Source organism: Lepidochelys kempii, chromosome 6, assembly GCF_965140285.1.
Source record: "Lepidochelys kempii isolate rLepKem1 chromosome 6, rLepKem1.hap1, whole genome shotgun sequence".
In the NCBI taxonomy this organism is placed as follows: domain Eukaryota; kingdom Metazoa; phylum Chordata; order Testudines; family Cheloniidae; genus Lepidochelys; species Lepidochelys kempii.
In genome coordinates, this window is record NC_136385.1 from 124,840,506 (window position 1) to 124,854,608 (window position 14,103).

General features: G+C 43.8%; 1 protein-coding gene across 8 annotated transcripts in view; it reads right to left on the bottom strand.

The window, feature by feature from the left end:
- The window catches only part of FBXO34 (F-box protein 34), a 63,222-nt gene extending 50,892 nt beyond the window's left edge, over positions 1-12,330 (bottom strand). For 7 of the 8 annotated variants that reach the window (XM_073350052.2, XM_073350051.2, XM_073350049.2 and 4 more), the window contains exon 1: positions 12,130-12,329. The gene's annotated coding sequence lies outside the window, so the exon portion shown is untranslated. Of the gene's footprint in view, positions 1-12,129 lie in introns of all 8 variants that reach the window. The other variant, XM_073350054.2, reaches the window with a different exon arrangement.
- Between the last annotated feature and the right edge of the window lie 1,773 nt (positions 12,331-14,103).

Genomic DNA, 14,103 nt, shown 5'->3' on the forward strand with positions numbered 1-14,103 from the left:
GCCCTCCGCCCCCCAACCCTGGCCACCCATCTACACCAAGCCAGCATTAGGGTTGCAGTACTGGGGTACAAGGGTGCCGCTGTGGGTGGTCGGTGCCTTCTTGCAGGGCCATTCTTAGGCATATGCGGCTGCATAGGGCACCCAAAAATTTGGGGCACCCCTGGGTCTTAGTGTCCACCCTCCCTCCTCTTCCAATCCCTTTCTTCCACACTCCCACCACAACTGGCTGCAGCAGCCTGGTGAGAGGGGATCTAGTACTTAAAAGTGAAAAAGCCTTCCAGCCTGCCAGACTTATTAGCACAACACTGAAGCTGTTAAAGAACCATTCAAGTGGTAATGACAGGTTTCAGAGTAGCGGTCGTGTTAGTCTGTATCTGCAAAAAGAAAAGGAATACTTGTGGCACCTTAGAGACTAACCAATTTATTTGAGCATAAGCTTTCGTGAGCTACAGCTCACTTCATCGGAGCTGTAGCTCACGAAAGTTTACTCTCAAATAAATTGGTTAGTCTCTAAGGTGCCACAAGTACTCCTTTTCTTCAAGTGGTAATGAAGCCATTTAACAGGCATTTGCCAACCCTCAGGTATATACTGTCAGTTTCTGAATTTACTGACAAAAAACAGTTGTGCATTACTGTAATATTTACTCAGAACATGTTAGTCCACAGAACCTTAGTTTAACATTTGCTTTAAAATATTTCATTACTAAAGATTATAAAATCACATCTTTAAAAAATCCTTGCATAGATTTTTAGATACACAATCCGAGTATTCATCTTAGCCTTAAATGCCTGGATCTTCAGACATATCGTTTTTTAAATAAATCCTTCAAAAGACCGCCCTTATCTAAAATACACATGCAAGCCCGGGTTGCCATTAGGCATGGTGCACCAGATTAATAATAGTGCATAGGGCCCCATAAATCCTAAGGACAGCCCTGCCTCCTTGGCAAGGCAAGGAAGAGGTAACAGACAGTGTGTGCACCCATTGAATTGGAAGGGTTACATCCTCCACTTCCAGAGGCACAAAGAGACATGGGTTACAGTGGTGAGGTCTAGATCCAACAAAAGCACTCACTATGCCTAGATAGATGCAGATGGAAGGTGGTGCTCCTGATTTCCAGTGCTACCTAAATTCTGGAAGTGGCAGCAGACCAAAAAGGACTCCCAAACGCTAATTTGCTGAGCAAACTCCCATCCTCAACAGATAAGCAGCAGGGAAATGTAAAATCTAAATTTAAAAATGAACTGCTATTTTCTTTTGAAATATGTTAACATGCAGACATAGGGAAAAAATATCAAACAATAAAGAAATCACTATGAACAAGATTTCACATTTGGCATTCTCCCAAGCTAACAGTGAAATGAAATAGTCGAGCAGCACAACTAACTTCATCCCATGGCAGAAATTTTAAGTGGTTAAGATAAAAATATCAAGAGGAAAACAAAAAAGAAAAAGAAAAAAAACCACTGAAATTTTGTAAAGCAGAAGTTAGTTGAACAAAATTCTTGACCTGGTGATTAAGAGTAAGGAAGAAGGCTTGCTCCCAGGTTACTAAGAAAAGAGCAAGGCTAAAAACATAACACAGAAAAAATATACTTTATATTTTAATTATTTTGAGACCCTGGTGTCAAAGAGAAGACTAGTTAATATAAAAGCATTACCAATAAAGTAGTTGTTTTTCATCCCTTCCCACACTGAAAAACAAGCTTTTTTCTGCATTTTTTCCTGCATCACGGCTCTGTCCAGCCTGGAAGAATCCATAAGCACCAGAGAATAAGTGAGATAAGCACATCACAAAACCAAAAGCTGAGCAATTGAAATGGGAAGGAATTTTCAGCAGGCTTCTTGAAAAACAAAAAAAACCCTGAAGTTGAGTAAATGTTGGCCTTGGTCATCGTTGCTATGTCTACAGAAGACACTAAGGGCTGGTATACGCTATAAAGTTAGGTCGAGCTAGCTAAGTTGCTCAGGGTGTGAAAATTCACTCCTCGGAGAGATTTAGTTAAGCCAAACTAAACCCCAGAGTAGACACCACTAGGTCCAATGGAAGAATTCTTCCATCAACCTAGCTATCGTCTCTTAGGGCAGGTCTACACTATGTGAACAACATAGCTGGAGCTGACATACCTTAGGTCGACTTATTGCAGTGACCACACCACGCTGGGTCGACGGCAGAAATTTACCTTATGCTTCTCATTCCGGTGAAGTACCGGAGTCGACAGGAGAGCGATCAGCAGTTGATTTAGTGGGTCTTCTTCACTAGACCAGCTAAATCGACCCCCGGTGGATCGATCGTCACAGTGCCGATCCACAATAAGTGGAGACAAGCCCGCAGAGAGGTGGATTTACTACAGCGGGAAGAACCTCTTTCATCACCGTAATAAGCATTTACACTACAGTACTGCAGCCATAGTGTTTCTAGTGTAGACATATCTTCAGGAAAGTTAAGGCTAAAGGTGTGAAGTCAATGTGCATAACTTAAAATTTAATTCACCTTAACTTTCCTGAGTGTCTCTGTGTAGACAAGCCCTAATTGAATGTTTTGGAGAAAGGATATCTTTAATAGGGATCCAATAAACTAAACACTTTCTACTGCAAAAGCTCACAATACACATGATCAGAGATGCCCTAGAGGTCCTCCAGTAAAACCAAGGAAAACCAGTAAAACCACACTTGACACGCTCCATATTCCCAAGGTTAAATAGATGAGCAGCAAATCAAAACCACTTTTTATAAAAATATTTCAGGCCTTCTTCACACAGTACTTCAAAAAGAGCACAACTCTGTTTTTTTAAAACATTTTGAAGTTCACCTCTAAAAAGACCTAACTTCACACCACACACTTTAAATTGTATATTATGTTTGGAATTATTCATTTTTGTATTTTAACTATTGGACACTTACTTCTAGAGAGAGACTTTGTATTTATATTGGTCTTCACTGTACAGTAATAGTTGCTGAGAGAAAAAAGGCATCTTAGAGCACTTCCCTAATTAAAAGCTAGTAAAATTCTAAGCACAAATCACAAGACAAGCCAAAAATAGTTCAGAGCTGCTAGGAATGTTTGAAGGTAACAAAATCCTCAATTACATGCCTATTGCTTAGGCTTGCCAAAAATATGCAAATTTGTTAATTTCATACACTGTAATCAGACCCTGAATGTCAGTTTTCCAGAGTATCGTATACAATAACTTGAACATGCTAATATGGGCGAGCCAAATGTAATCTGTAAGAGATGTTTAGAAAGGTGAAAAGGAAGATTTTCAGATGTACCCGAGATATCCGCCTACTCTATTTATCTATGGACAGGTTAACTGGAACAAGTGCTGTCATGAATGAGTATTAAATAAAATGTTAACTTTGTCAAACAGGCTTCTTCAAAGAAATATGGATGCCCTGATTAGAAACTCATCCTCTCACACTGCTGATTAGGACAGAGTATATAAACAATACATCTGAAGAGAAATCCAGATAGCTAAAACCCTGAAGCTAAAAGTCTCCATTACTCTTCCAAAACTGGTTTACAGAGAGGTCTCTGTTGTGTATGGTAGATTCAGTGCACATTCAGTTTTTAAGAATCTTCAGAGTCTAAGAACATAAGAACAGCTATACTGGGTCAGGCCAATGGTCAATCTAGCCCAGCATCCTCTCCTCCGACAGTGGCCAATGCCAGATGCTTCACAGGGAATGAACAAGACAGGCAGTCATCTAGTGATCCATCCCCTGTTGTCCACTCTCCCATTCTGGCAAACGGAGGCTAGGGACACTCAGAGCATGGTGTTGCATCTCTGCCCATCCTGGCTAATAGCCATTGATGGACCTATCCTCCAATAACTTATCTTATTTTGGTTTTTTTTAACCCTGTTAGAGCTTTGGCCTTCACACCATCCCTGGCAAGGAGTTCCACAGGTTGATTGTGTGTTGTGTGAAGTACTTCCTTTTGTTTGTTTTAAACCTGCTGCCTATTAATTTCATCGGGTGACCCCTAATTCCTGTGTTATGTACTCTTTCACATAACATTTCCTTATTCACTTTCTCCACACCAGTCAAGATTTTATAGACTGGTATCATCTCCACCCTTAGCTGTCTCTTTTCCAAGATGAAAAGTCCCAGTCTTTTTAATCTCTCCTCATACGGAAGCTGTTCCATACCCTTAATCATTCTTGTTGCCCTTCTCTGTACCTTTTCCAATTCAAATATATCTTTTTTTGAGATGGGGTGAACAGATCTGCAAGCAGTATTCAAGATGTGGGCATACCGTGGATTTATAAAAAGGCACTATGATGATATTTTCTGTCTTATCTATCCCTTTCTTAATGGTTCCTAACATTGTTAGCTTGACTGCTCTTGTGCATTGAGCGGATGTTTTCAGAGAACTATTCACAATGACTCCAAGAGCTCTTTCATGAGTAGTAACAGCTAATTTAGATCCCATCATTTTATATGCATAGTTGGGATGATGTCTGCTAATGTGCATTACTTTGCATTTATCAGCATTGAATTTCATCTGCCATTTTGTTGCCCAGTCATCCAGATTTGCAAGACCCCTTTGTAACTCTTTGCAATCTGTTTTGGACATAACTATTTTGACTAGTTTTGTATCATCTGCAAATTTTGCCACCTGTTTACCCCTTTTTTCAGATAATTTATGAATATGTTGAACAGCACCTGTACCAGCACAGACTCCAGGGGAACACTACTTCTCTGCATTCTGAAAACTCACCCTTTATTCCTACTTTTTGTTTCTTATCTTTTGACCAGTTACTGATCCATGAGAGGACCTTCCCATGATTGCTTACTTAGATTAAGAGCCTCTGGTGAGGGACCTTGTCAAAGGCTTTTTGAAAGTCTAAGTACACTATATCCACTGGATCTCCCTTGTCCACATGTTTGTTGACCCTCCTCAAAGAATTTTAATAGATTCGTGAGGCATGATTTCCCTTTACAAAAGCCATGTTGACTCTTCCCCAACAAATAGTGTTCATCTATGTGTCTGATAATTCTGTTCTTCACTGTAGTTTCAACCAATTTGCCTCCTACTGAAGTTAGGTTTACCAGCCTGTAATTACCAGGATCACTTCTGGAGCTTTTTTTAAAATTGGTGTCACATTAGCTATCATCCAGTCATGTGGTACAGAAGCTGATTTAAATGATAGGTAGCTCTGCAATTTCACATTTGAGTTCTTTCAGAACTCTTGGGTGAATACCATCTGGTCCTGACGACTTATTACTGTTTAATTAAACAATTTGTTCCAAAACCTCCTCTAACACCACCTCAATCTGGAACAGTGCCTCAGATTCATCACCTAAAAAGAATGGCTCTGGTGTGGGAATCTCCCTCACATCCTCTGCAGTGAAGACTGATGCAAAGAATTCATTTAGTTTCTCCGCAATGGCCTTATTGTCCTTGCGTGCTCCTTTAGCACCTCGATCATCCAGTGGCCCCATTGATTGTTTAGCAGGCTTCCTCCTTCTCATGTACTTAAAAAAAAAATGCTATTTTTTGAGTCTTTGACTAGTTGTTCTTCAAATTATTTTTTGGCTTGCCTAATTATACTTTTGCACTTGACTTACCAGAGTTTATGCTCCTTTCTATTTTCTTCAATAGGATTTAGCTTCCGGTTTTTCAGGGATGCCTTTTTGCCTCTAGCTGCTTCTTTTACTTTGTTGTTTTGCCATGGTGGCACTTTTTTGGTCCTCTTACTATGTTTTTCAACTTGGAGTCTTCAGTCTCACTACTGATCTGTCACTGATGCCTCACAACCTTACATTATACAGCCTTCTTTTAAGCCAAAAGCCCCGCAGCAGCCCTTCTGTGGCACTGCTTTGGATGCTGACTGCAACTTTCTTTGCGACCTCAATCAAGATATTTGCTCTACATTCTACATCCTGAATTTAATTTCTCTGAGACAAACTTTCGAGTTCACACAGAGCTGAAGGTCACCTGAAGAAGAGAACTGTGTAAGCTCAAAAGCTCCTCTCTCTTATCAACAGAAGTTGGCTCAATAAAATACATTCTCTCACCCACCTTTTAAAGAGGATAGTTAGATGAAACAATCCACGTTGACTCAAAGAACAAACTCTGCATCTGTTATCTATGTATGACAAGCAGTATTCCTCTTACCAACATTATATATGAAATAAGAGATTGTGAAATGTTAATTGATAAAAATGCATATTTCATGCAGGAAAAGATCTGAATATATAATGTCACCTGGATGCACTTTTGTACTCCACCCATCTTGCATAAAACCCAGTTAGTCACTCTCTTGTATTGCTATTGCTAACAATTCTACAACATCTTGAGCATTACTTATGCAGTGAAGGCAGACCCTCCTTAATGGACAGCCTAGCTTAAGGCAGACTTATTTTGATTTGGTTTTATTTTTTCCAGTTACAAGATAGCAACAGATGCAGCAAAATGAAGTTAGTAAGCTACAGTTTCAGAATCCAACCCCCTCTGAGAGAAGATGAGGCATCTACTACAAAACATGTTTTTTTTTTCACCTTTTACCAATACACATGAAACAAGAAATAGAAGGGGAGGTGTTAAAGGAAGTGGAAACAAACTGCAACACAGTCTACACATTTCAAGATGGGTTAAGTGACTTCATGTAGTCCAGAAGAGGATTCCATATTTTAAATAAAGTCTTCTAGTAAAAAGACCCCCAAGACAGAAGTTATAAATTTTTTAAAAAAAGACATACTGAGCAAAACTAGAATCATGACTATTAACAGACCAGTTAAATGGCATACTGGATAAAACAATACTGACAGAATTTTTCTGGGTGGCTTTATCTTCAGACTTTAAAATCCTGCCTGAAACAATAAGAGCATTTGCACATAAAATGCTGCTTCAGACACAACGAAATCAAGTGAGGATCCTTGAGACTATGTATGTCTCATACTTAATTGCTGGACAGTGGGGTGCATTTATCTCAGTTCAACCAACAGAAAGCACTGGATTTCCAAAGTCAGAGAAGCTACAGGAATGAGGATCTGCCTACCAGGGCAGGGCGGGGGGAGAAAGGGGAACAGTAGCTGAGAAATAAAAAAGGAGATTCCCAAAGGTTAGGGGAAGCTTGAGAATAATACTGAGTAATTTACTCTGCATAACCCAGTTCTTAACAAATCAGTTATATAGACACTATGGTAGTTTGCGCAAGAGAATTTGACTTTTAAGAATGAAAAAGCTAGACAGACTCTTAGAAACATAAGTGTGTGGTATGACCTAAATGATGAAAGAACAAGTAGTTAAGTGAACCACAGCACCTGCTAAATTTTTAATCACTAATGTTCTCCTGGCTTGCAGCAAAGCAAGCATACATTAGCTTCCAAGCCCTACAAACAGGAGTATAGAGTAATAAATTAGAACAGTAAGATTTTCCCTGGCAGAAATTCAATTTCAAGATCACCTAAACCCATTATTTTACAACTAACCGCACCCCCTGCATTTGTTGATTTTTTTTAATCCTCCTGACATAAAAAGCATATTACATTCAATATTTTAGTTTTCCCCAAGTTTTCTGGTTCCAATCAGCTCAAACATTTCTGTGTAAGATAAGACTAGTATGTTTTCACTCTTCAAGAGTATTTAATAGTCACTAGAATGCCCACTGAAAGACATGGTTGAACTTCAGAGAAAAGTGAGTGTGTGTGAGGATTAATTTTATAATCACATAGACAGTAGGAATAGCAAATGGTACAGCAGATTTTTCCCCTACCACAACAGAAAGAGGTAAGATTCTTTGGTGGAAATGACAGAGGGAGGAAGAAAAGAAACATATGCTAATTCCAGAACTGCAGCCAGATTCTGCTACTTGTGGCAATTCTCCTAATCTCATTAATCATGTTTTAACAAGAGCAATATTCACAGAAATGAGCAAGTCTCAGCTGCACTGACCTTTGAACATTAAAGCTGAGCAAAAAGGCTCAAAATGGTGTTTTAAAACAAGTTTAAATTTCACTATTATATACAGCAAAAATAAATCAACAGTTTTCTGTGCAGCACATAATGTTAGTGAAAGGTACCTTGCAGGTTACAGACAAACTTCCTCGTTTTGTAACCCAAAATCAGTTTCTAAAGACTTGAACATTAAATCCAGTGACCAGAAAAGCCCTAAATTGTCTTAGACACGAACAAAATGGTCTTCTGTATTTGTATAGAAGACATTTTGGGAAAAGATACAAATTTAATTACTAACTGGAGATATGCAAGTTTTCAACGATAGAGCAGCATTGAATCATAGGCTTTGGTAACAGACTCAGCTATAAATTTGTCTTATTGATGCTTGCTTTTTAATAGCAACCTTTGCAAGACTCCTTACCAAAAAAACCAACAATGATATTTTGATTGGAACCAGCTACCTAATCTGCAGTTTGAACATATTTACATCCACACAACAATGTTGGTTTTTGGAGAGGGGGTGGGGGAGAGAAATGGGAACCAGTAGAACACTCTGTGCTACTTGTCAACTATTACAATAATTGTGCTAGATTGAGAATACTACTAACATGTCAGCCACAAAGGAATGCAAAAAGAAACTAAAGCCTGTACTTTGTAACAAAGCTGTTGCCACCCAGAACTTCATGGCTATTGCTACAATACACAGCCACTCAAAACTCACAGCAACAACAAAGATAGAAAACTCTGTTCTTCTTGCTCCAGATGCACAGCACTTCCTAGCACTTGAACTAGAGGTGAATATCATAACATAAGGTTTTATCACAAACAGTTAATTATGCCATTCTCATTCTATCCAGCGGAACACTATGGTACATGTTAGCAGCTCATTGCAATAGGCTTCCTGAATCACAAAATATGCAAAAATAATTTTATACTCCTGAGAAAATAAAACATGCTATTGCATCTCAATGCTTGACAAGTTGTCTCCATATGTTCACAATCCCTTTCATATCTGAACTGATGCAAAAGTAAGTCTTAATGTTTCATCTACCTTTAACAATACAAAGTCTGTGCATTTGAAGTATTTTTAATAATTCTCTAGTCACATAAGAAAGAACCAACTCAGTCACAGAGCATGCAAACATATTTGAAGACTAGCCCCGGTATTAAATCGAATCAGAAGCTCTCAATTTATCAGCCATATTAAAATGCAACTTCTAGTTATTAAGTGCATGCCATTAAAAAGGTTTCAGAGTAACAGCCGTGTTAGTCTGTATTCGCAAAAAGAAAAGGAGTATTTGTGGCACCTTAGAGACTAACCAATTTATTTGAGCATCCGATGAAGTAAGCTGTAGCTCACGAAAGCTTATGCTCAAATAAATTGATTAGTCTCTAAGGTGCCACAAGTACTCCTTTTCTTTTTTCATTAAAAAGGGTAATTTCAAAAGTGTTACTCAATTAACAGACATTGTCTTTGTTATCCACCTGCTTTTGATAAGGCATCAATCACCTTCTGGATAGTAAAAAGAAAAGGAAGACTTGTGGCACCCTAGCGACTAACCAATTTATTTGAGCATGAACTTTCGTGAGTTACAGCTCACTTCATCGGATGCATTAAGTGGAAAATACAGTGGGGAGATTTATATACACAGAGAACATGAAACAATGGGTGTTACCATACACACTGTAACAAGAGTGATCAGGTAAGGTGAGCTATTACCAGCGGGGGGGGGGGACCTTTCGTTTGTTTGAAAGATAGTCCTTCTCTTTCCCTCAGAAAGGCCCTGGTTTCTGACAAATTTACCTTTCAAGCAGAGAGCGGTACACATTACCTCCCAAAACCAGTCAATGAGGCTCTTTCATTCAGCGATAGAGAAGGCATGTAGCAGTTGGAAAGCAACACAAGGCACTCCCTTCCCCCTCCCATCAGGACTGAACACACTACATTCAAAACACTCCCAGTCCCTGAAGCAAAGGATTAGCCATTTATTGAGGAGGAAGCAAAACACTGAAAGATTCCAAGGGCCAAATATATCCCTACTGCAACTTCAGTGAAGTTAACTGTTACACCCTGGATTAATTTGGTCACAAATGACCACATTACTCAAATTTACCAATATCATTTCATTCATCCAGATACACTACCTAGACTCCGAGTACACACTTAGCAAAGAAAGAGTACAGCAGTATTTCTGCCATGGTGTTTAGCAGTAACATTAGCATACCCACAGACCTTTATGAGGTTTAGACTTTGGACTTCCAAAACAACTGTGGCCACCTCAGTGTTTACTGTTTTCCTATAAGGATATCAGAAGGGGACCCAAATATAACAATAAAGGTTTATATAGAACCTTTCATCCAAGCACCAAAAAGAGCTCCACAAATATTCATTAAGCCTTGCCACACTCTGTGAGAGAGGTATTACCCCCATTATACAGACAGATATATGCATGTTTCACCTATATTTAACCATACAATTAGGGTATGTCTACACTACAAAATTATGTTGACCGAAGTTACGTCAACATACAGCCAACGCAGTAATTAAATCATTTTACATGTCCACACTGCTCCTTGTGTTGACAGTGCACGTCCTCACCAGGAGCATTTGCACCAATTTAACTGTCAGTGTGGGGCATTATGAGCCGGCTTCTGAAAGCTAGCAACAGTCACTGTAAGCAACACAGCATCTACACTGACACCACATTGACCTAAGCACTTTGCCTCTCGTGGAGGAGTTATTAAGTCGATGTAGCGTGTGAGTTACATTGGCAGGAGCGACATTTTAGTGTAGAAACTTAGTTAGGTCGACGAAAGCTGCCTTACGTGGAACTAACTCTGTAATGTAAACCAGGGCTTAGTGTAAAGAAGAAACTAGGTTTTATTTTGTTAAACAAAAAGCTACAACTCATTGTTTCGGGTGCAACCTTTAAGGGACAATATCATCTGGATAAAAATATCACATCCACTTGAACTGTATTTTTAACCTTTTGAGTTATTATACAATGCCCATCTGAGCACATATTGCTACAAGTAACATCTAAACTATTTTTAATAGTGAATAGAGTTCCATTTTTTGGACTGCAGTTTGGATTCAGCTTCACAAAAACTTCTTTGGGGGTTTCACAAAGCAACAGGGGAGAAAAAGAGAAAAACCTCAGAAAAGTGGGGTGGTAAAACCACAAAAACTGGCCAGGAAACTCCAGACAGGTATAAAACTTTAACTCTCTTTTAAAAGTTGATTAGATTTCCAGTTGGCAGTGTTCTTAGAAAAGATTCAGTCCTTTCATGTTGCACATAGGTATGTTAAAGATTTACCAGTTTTATAGGACATGGCACACAGACTCATCTTAGTCTACTGCAGAGAGTAGTGAAGTCACAGCCACAGGCTGATGGCATTACCCCCCTACATTATGACTTCACTGCAGCTGAAGCCAAAGCATCATATACTTGTCCTCCCAGCCCCACTATAACTGCAGCACGCAGGAGGACGAGGCTACAGCAGGAAGCCCCACAGAGGGGGCATCCCAGCAACAGAGAGGGGAAATGAGCCCCCATAAGGGGTGCGGGTGTCCTAGCCACATCCAGCCTTCTGTAGGGGGGTGGATCCTCTATGAAGGGACAACAGAGTGTGTTGTAGACCGATAACGTGTGAAGGACCTTCTAAATGCAAAGAAGGGCACGGGAGCCCCATCCATATCCCCGCAGCAGTGGGGGGCAATGGAACACCATGCAAGAGCACCCCGTGCCCATGGCTGCAGCAGGGAAGGGGGGGAAAGGAGCCTAATGGGGGGCCGCAGAGGGGGAGAGCCCGAACGGGGGCTGTGGTAGGGAGGGGAGGAAGGGCCCCCCGGTCCCCAGCAGCAGAGCCGGGAGCTGCAGAGGGGAGTCAGCCATGGGGGACCCCACCCTACGGGGCCCGCGCCCCTGCCCGCGGCCGGCAAACCAGGCCCGGTTGCCCCTGCCTGGCGCTTGGCTCCGGCCCGACCGCCCTCCCAGACGCGGCCCCCTCGCGGCCGCAGCGCCGCCGCGGCCAGGCAGGAAAGACCGCGGCTGCGTCCGGGGCCTGCTCGCGGCGCCCTCTCCAGCGCCCGCCCGGGCGGGCCCCACGCCGGGATCCCCCCTTCAGCCTCCCGAGCGGGACCCACCTGCCCGGCCGCCCCGAGCCCCCGCTCCCGGGGCTGCTCGGGCCCCGGGCCCCTCCCCCGAGCCGCGGCCCTACCGGGTACAGGGCGCCGGCCCGCCTGGGTCGCAGAGCAGCGGGGGGCCCGGAGCCGGTGGCGGACGGGCGGCTCAGCAGACCCCGGTCGCTCGGCACAGCCGGATCCCCCCACAGCGGAGCCAACTTGTTCGGGGTGGAGCCGCCGCGGCCTCGCCAATCCGGGCCCGGGGCGGAGCCGGCGCTGCAGAGCGGGGCCCAGGCAGCTCCCCCCCCGCGCCAGGCCCCGGGAACTGCCAGCCCCCCCCCCCCCACCGCGCCAGGCGCCGGCCCGGAGCCTCGCGGGGACACCAGCCCCCGGTCCAGCGCCAGGCACTGGGAGAAGCAACCCCCCCCCCGTGCCAGGCACCGGGAACCGCCAGCGTCCCGTCCCCCCGTGCTAGGCACCAGGAACTGCTAGCCCCCCCTTCCCCAGTACCAGGCACCGGGAGAAAACACCACCCCCATGCCCGGCACCGGGAGAAATCAACCCTCTCCTCCCCCCGTGCTAGGCACCGGGAACTGCTAGCCCCCCCTTCCCCAGTACCAGGCACCGGGAGAAAGCACCACCCCCATGCCCGGCACCGGGAGAAATCAACCCTCTCCTCCCCCGTGCTAGGCACCGGGAACTGCTAGCCCCCCCTTCCCCAGTACCAGGCACCGGGAGAAAGCACCACCCCCATGCCCGGCACCGGGAGAAATCAACCCTCTCCTCCCCCGTGCTAGGCACCGGGAACTGCTAGCCCCCCCTTCCCCAGTACCAGGCACCGGGAGAAAACACCACCCCCATGCCCGGCACCGGGAGAAATCAACCCTCTCCTCCCCCGTGCTAGGCACCGGGAACTGCTAGCCCCCCCTTCCCCAGTACCAGGCACCGGGAGAAAGCACCACCCCCATGCCCGGCCCCGGGAGAAATCAACCCTCTCCTCCCCCCGTGCTAGGCACCGGGAACTGCTAGCCCCCCCTTCCCCAGTACCAGGCACCGGGAGAAAGCACCACCCCCATGCCCGGCCCCGGGAGAAATCAACCCTCTCCTCCCCCCGTGCTAGGCACCGGGAACTGCTAGCCCCTCCCCAGTGCCAGGCACCGGGAGCCTCAGTGGACACCAATCTTCCCACACAAACGCATTGTCATGCACTGGCAGCCATAGGGACCCCAGCCCATTACACACACTGGGAAACACCTGCTTGCCCCCCGCGGCAAAGCAAAACACGGGGCACAAGCTCGCTCCACTTCAGTGTTGGGCATTGAGAGACACAAGGGACTTCCCCTCCCCCCTGCCTGGCACTTTGCATAAATAATTAAATATTCATTGGGCTAGAGGTTGGCTCTATAGCTTGGTGGTTAAGTAAGAGGAGAGTCAGCTTCTTACTCCTATACATACTGAATTATTTATACGAAGTGGGACAGTTTCAGCAGGAAAGAGTGAGAGCAACCCACCCCACAGGCAGCTGGTTAGGGTACTAACCTAGAACATGTGAGTTCAAGTCTCTGCCCCCAATCAGGGGGTGGGGATTCAAACCTGTGACACTCACATCCCAGGTGAGGGCCCTAAGGATAGGGCTATGGGGATACTGACAAATACCTTAAAAATGGTATTTCCCAGTTTGATTATGCTGCTCATTAGCTCCTATTCATATCATTCCTGCACTGCTTGTGATAGCTTTAGGCTGTAACTCAGAGAAAGATTTGTTGCTTTATGATTCTTGGAAGTAACTACAGTCCTAGGCTTTGTCAAGACTAGAAAAAGTGGTTAGTTTAGGCTGGGGTTAGCTAACATATTCTAGTTAAAACTAATCTAAACTCAACCTTTCTCTGAATGTAGGCGAAGAGTGTTATGGGAGTTGGGCACAGCCATGCCTGTGCCTAGTTATCTAGCACTAAGTAATGGATTTGGGCTTGGTTCTGCAGTCTGAGATGACTAATTACGCTTTTCCCTGCTCTAGGTGCCTCTTAGCAGCCAAGCTCAGTCCAACTCCCACCCTGGCAGAAAATCTG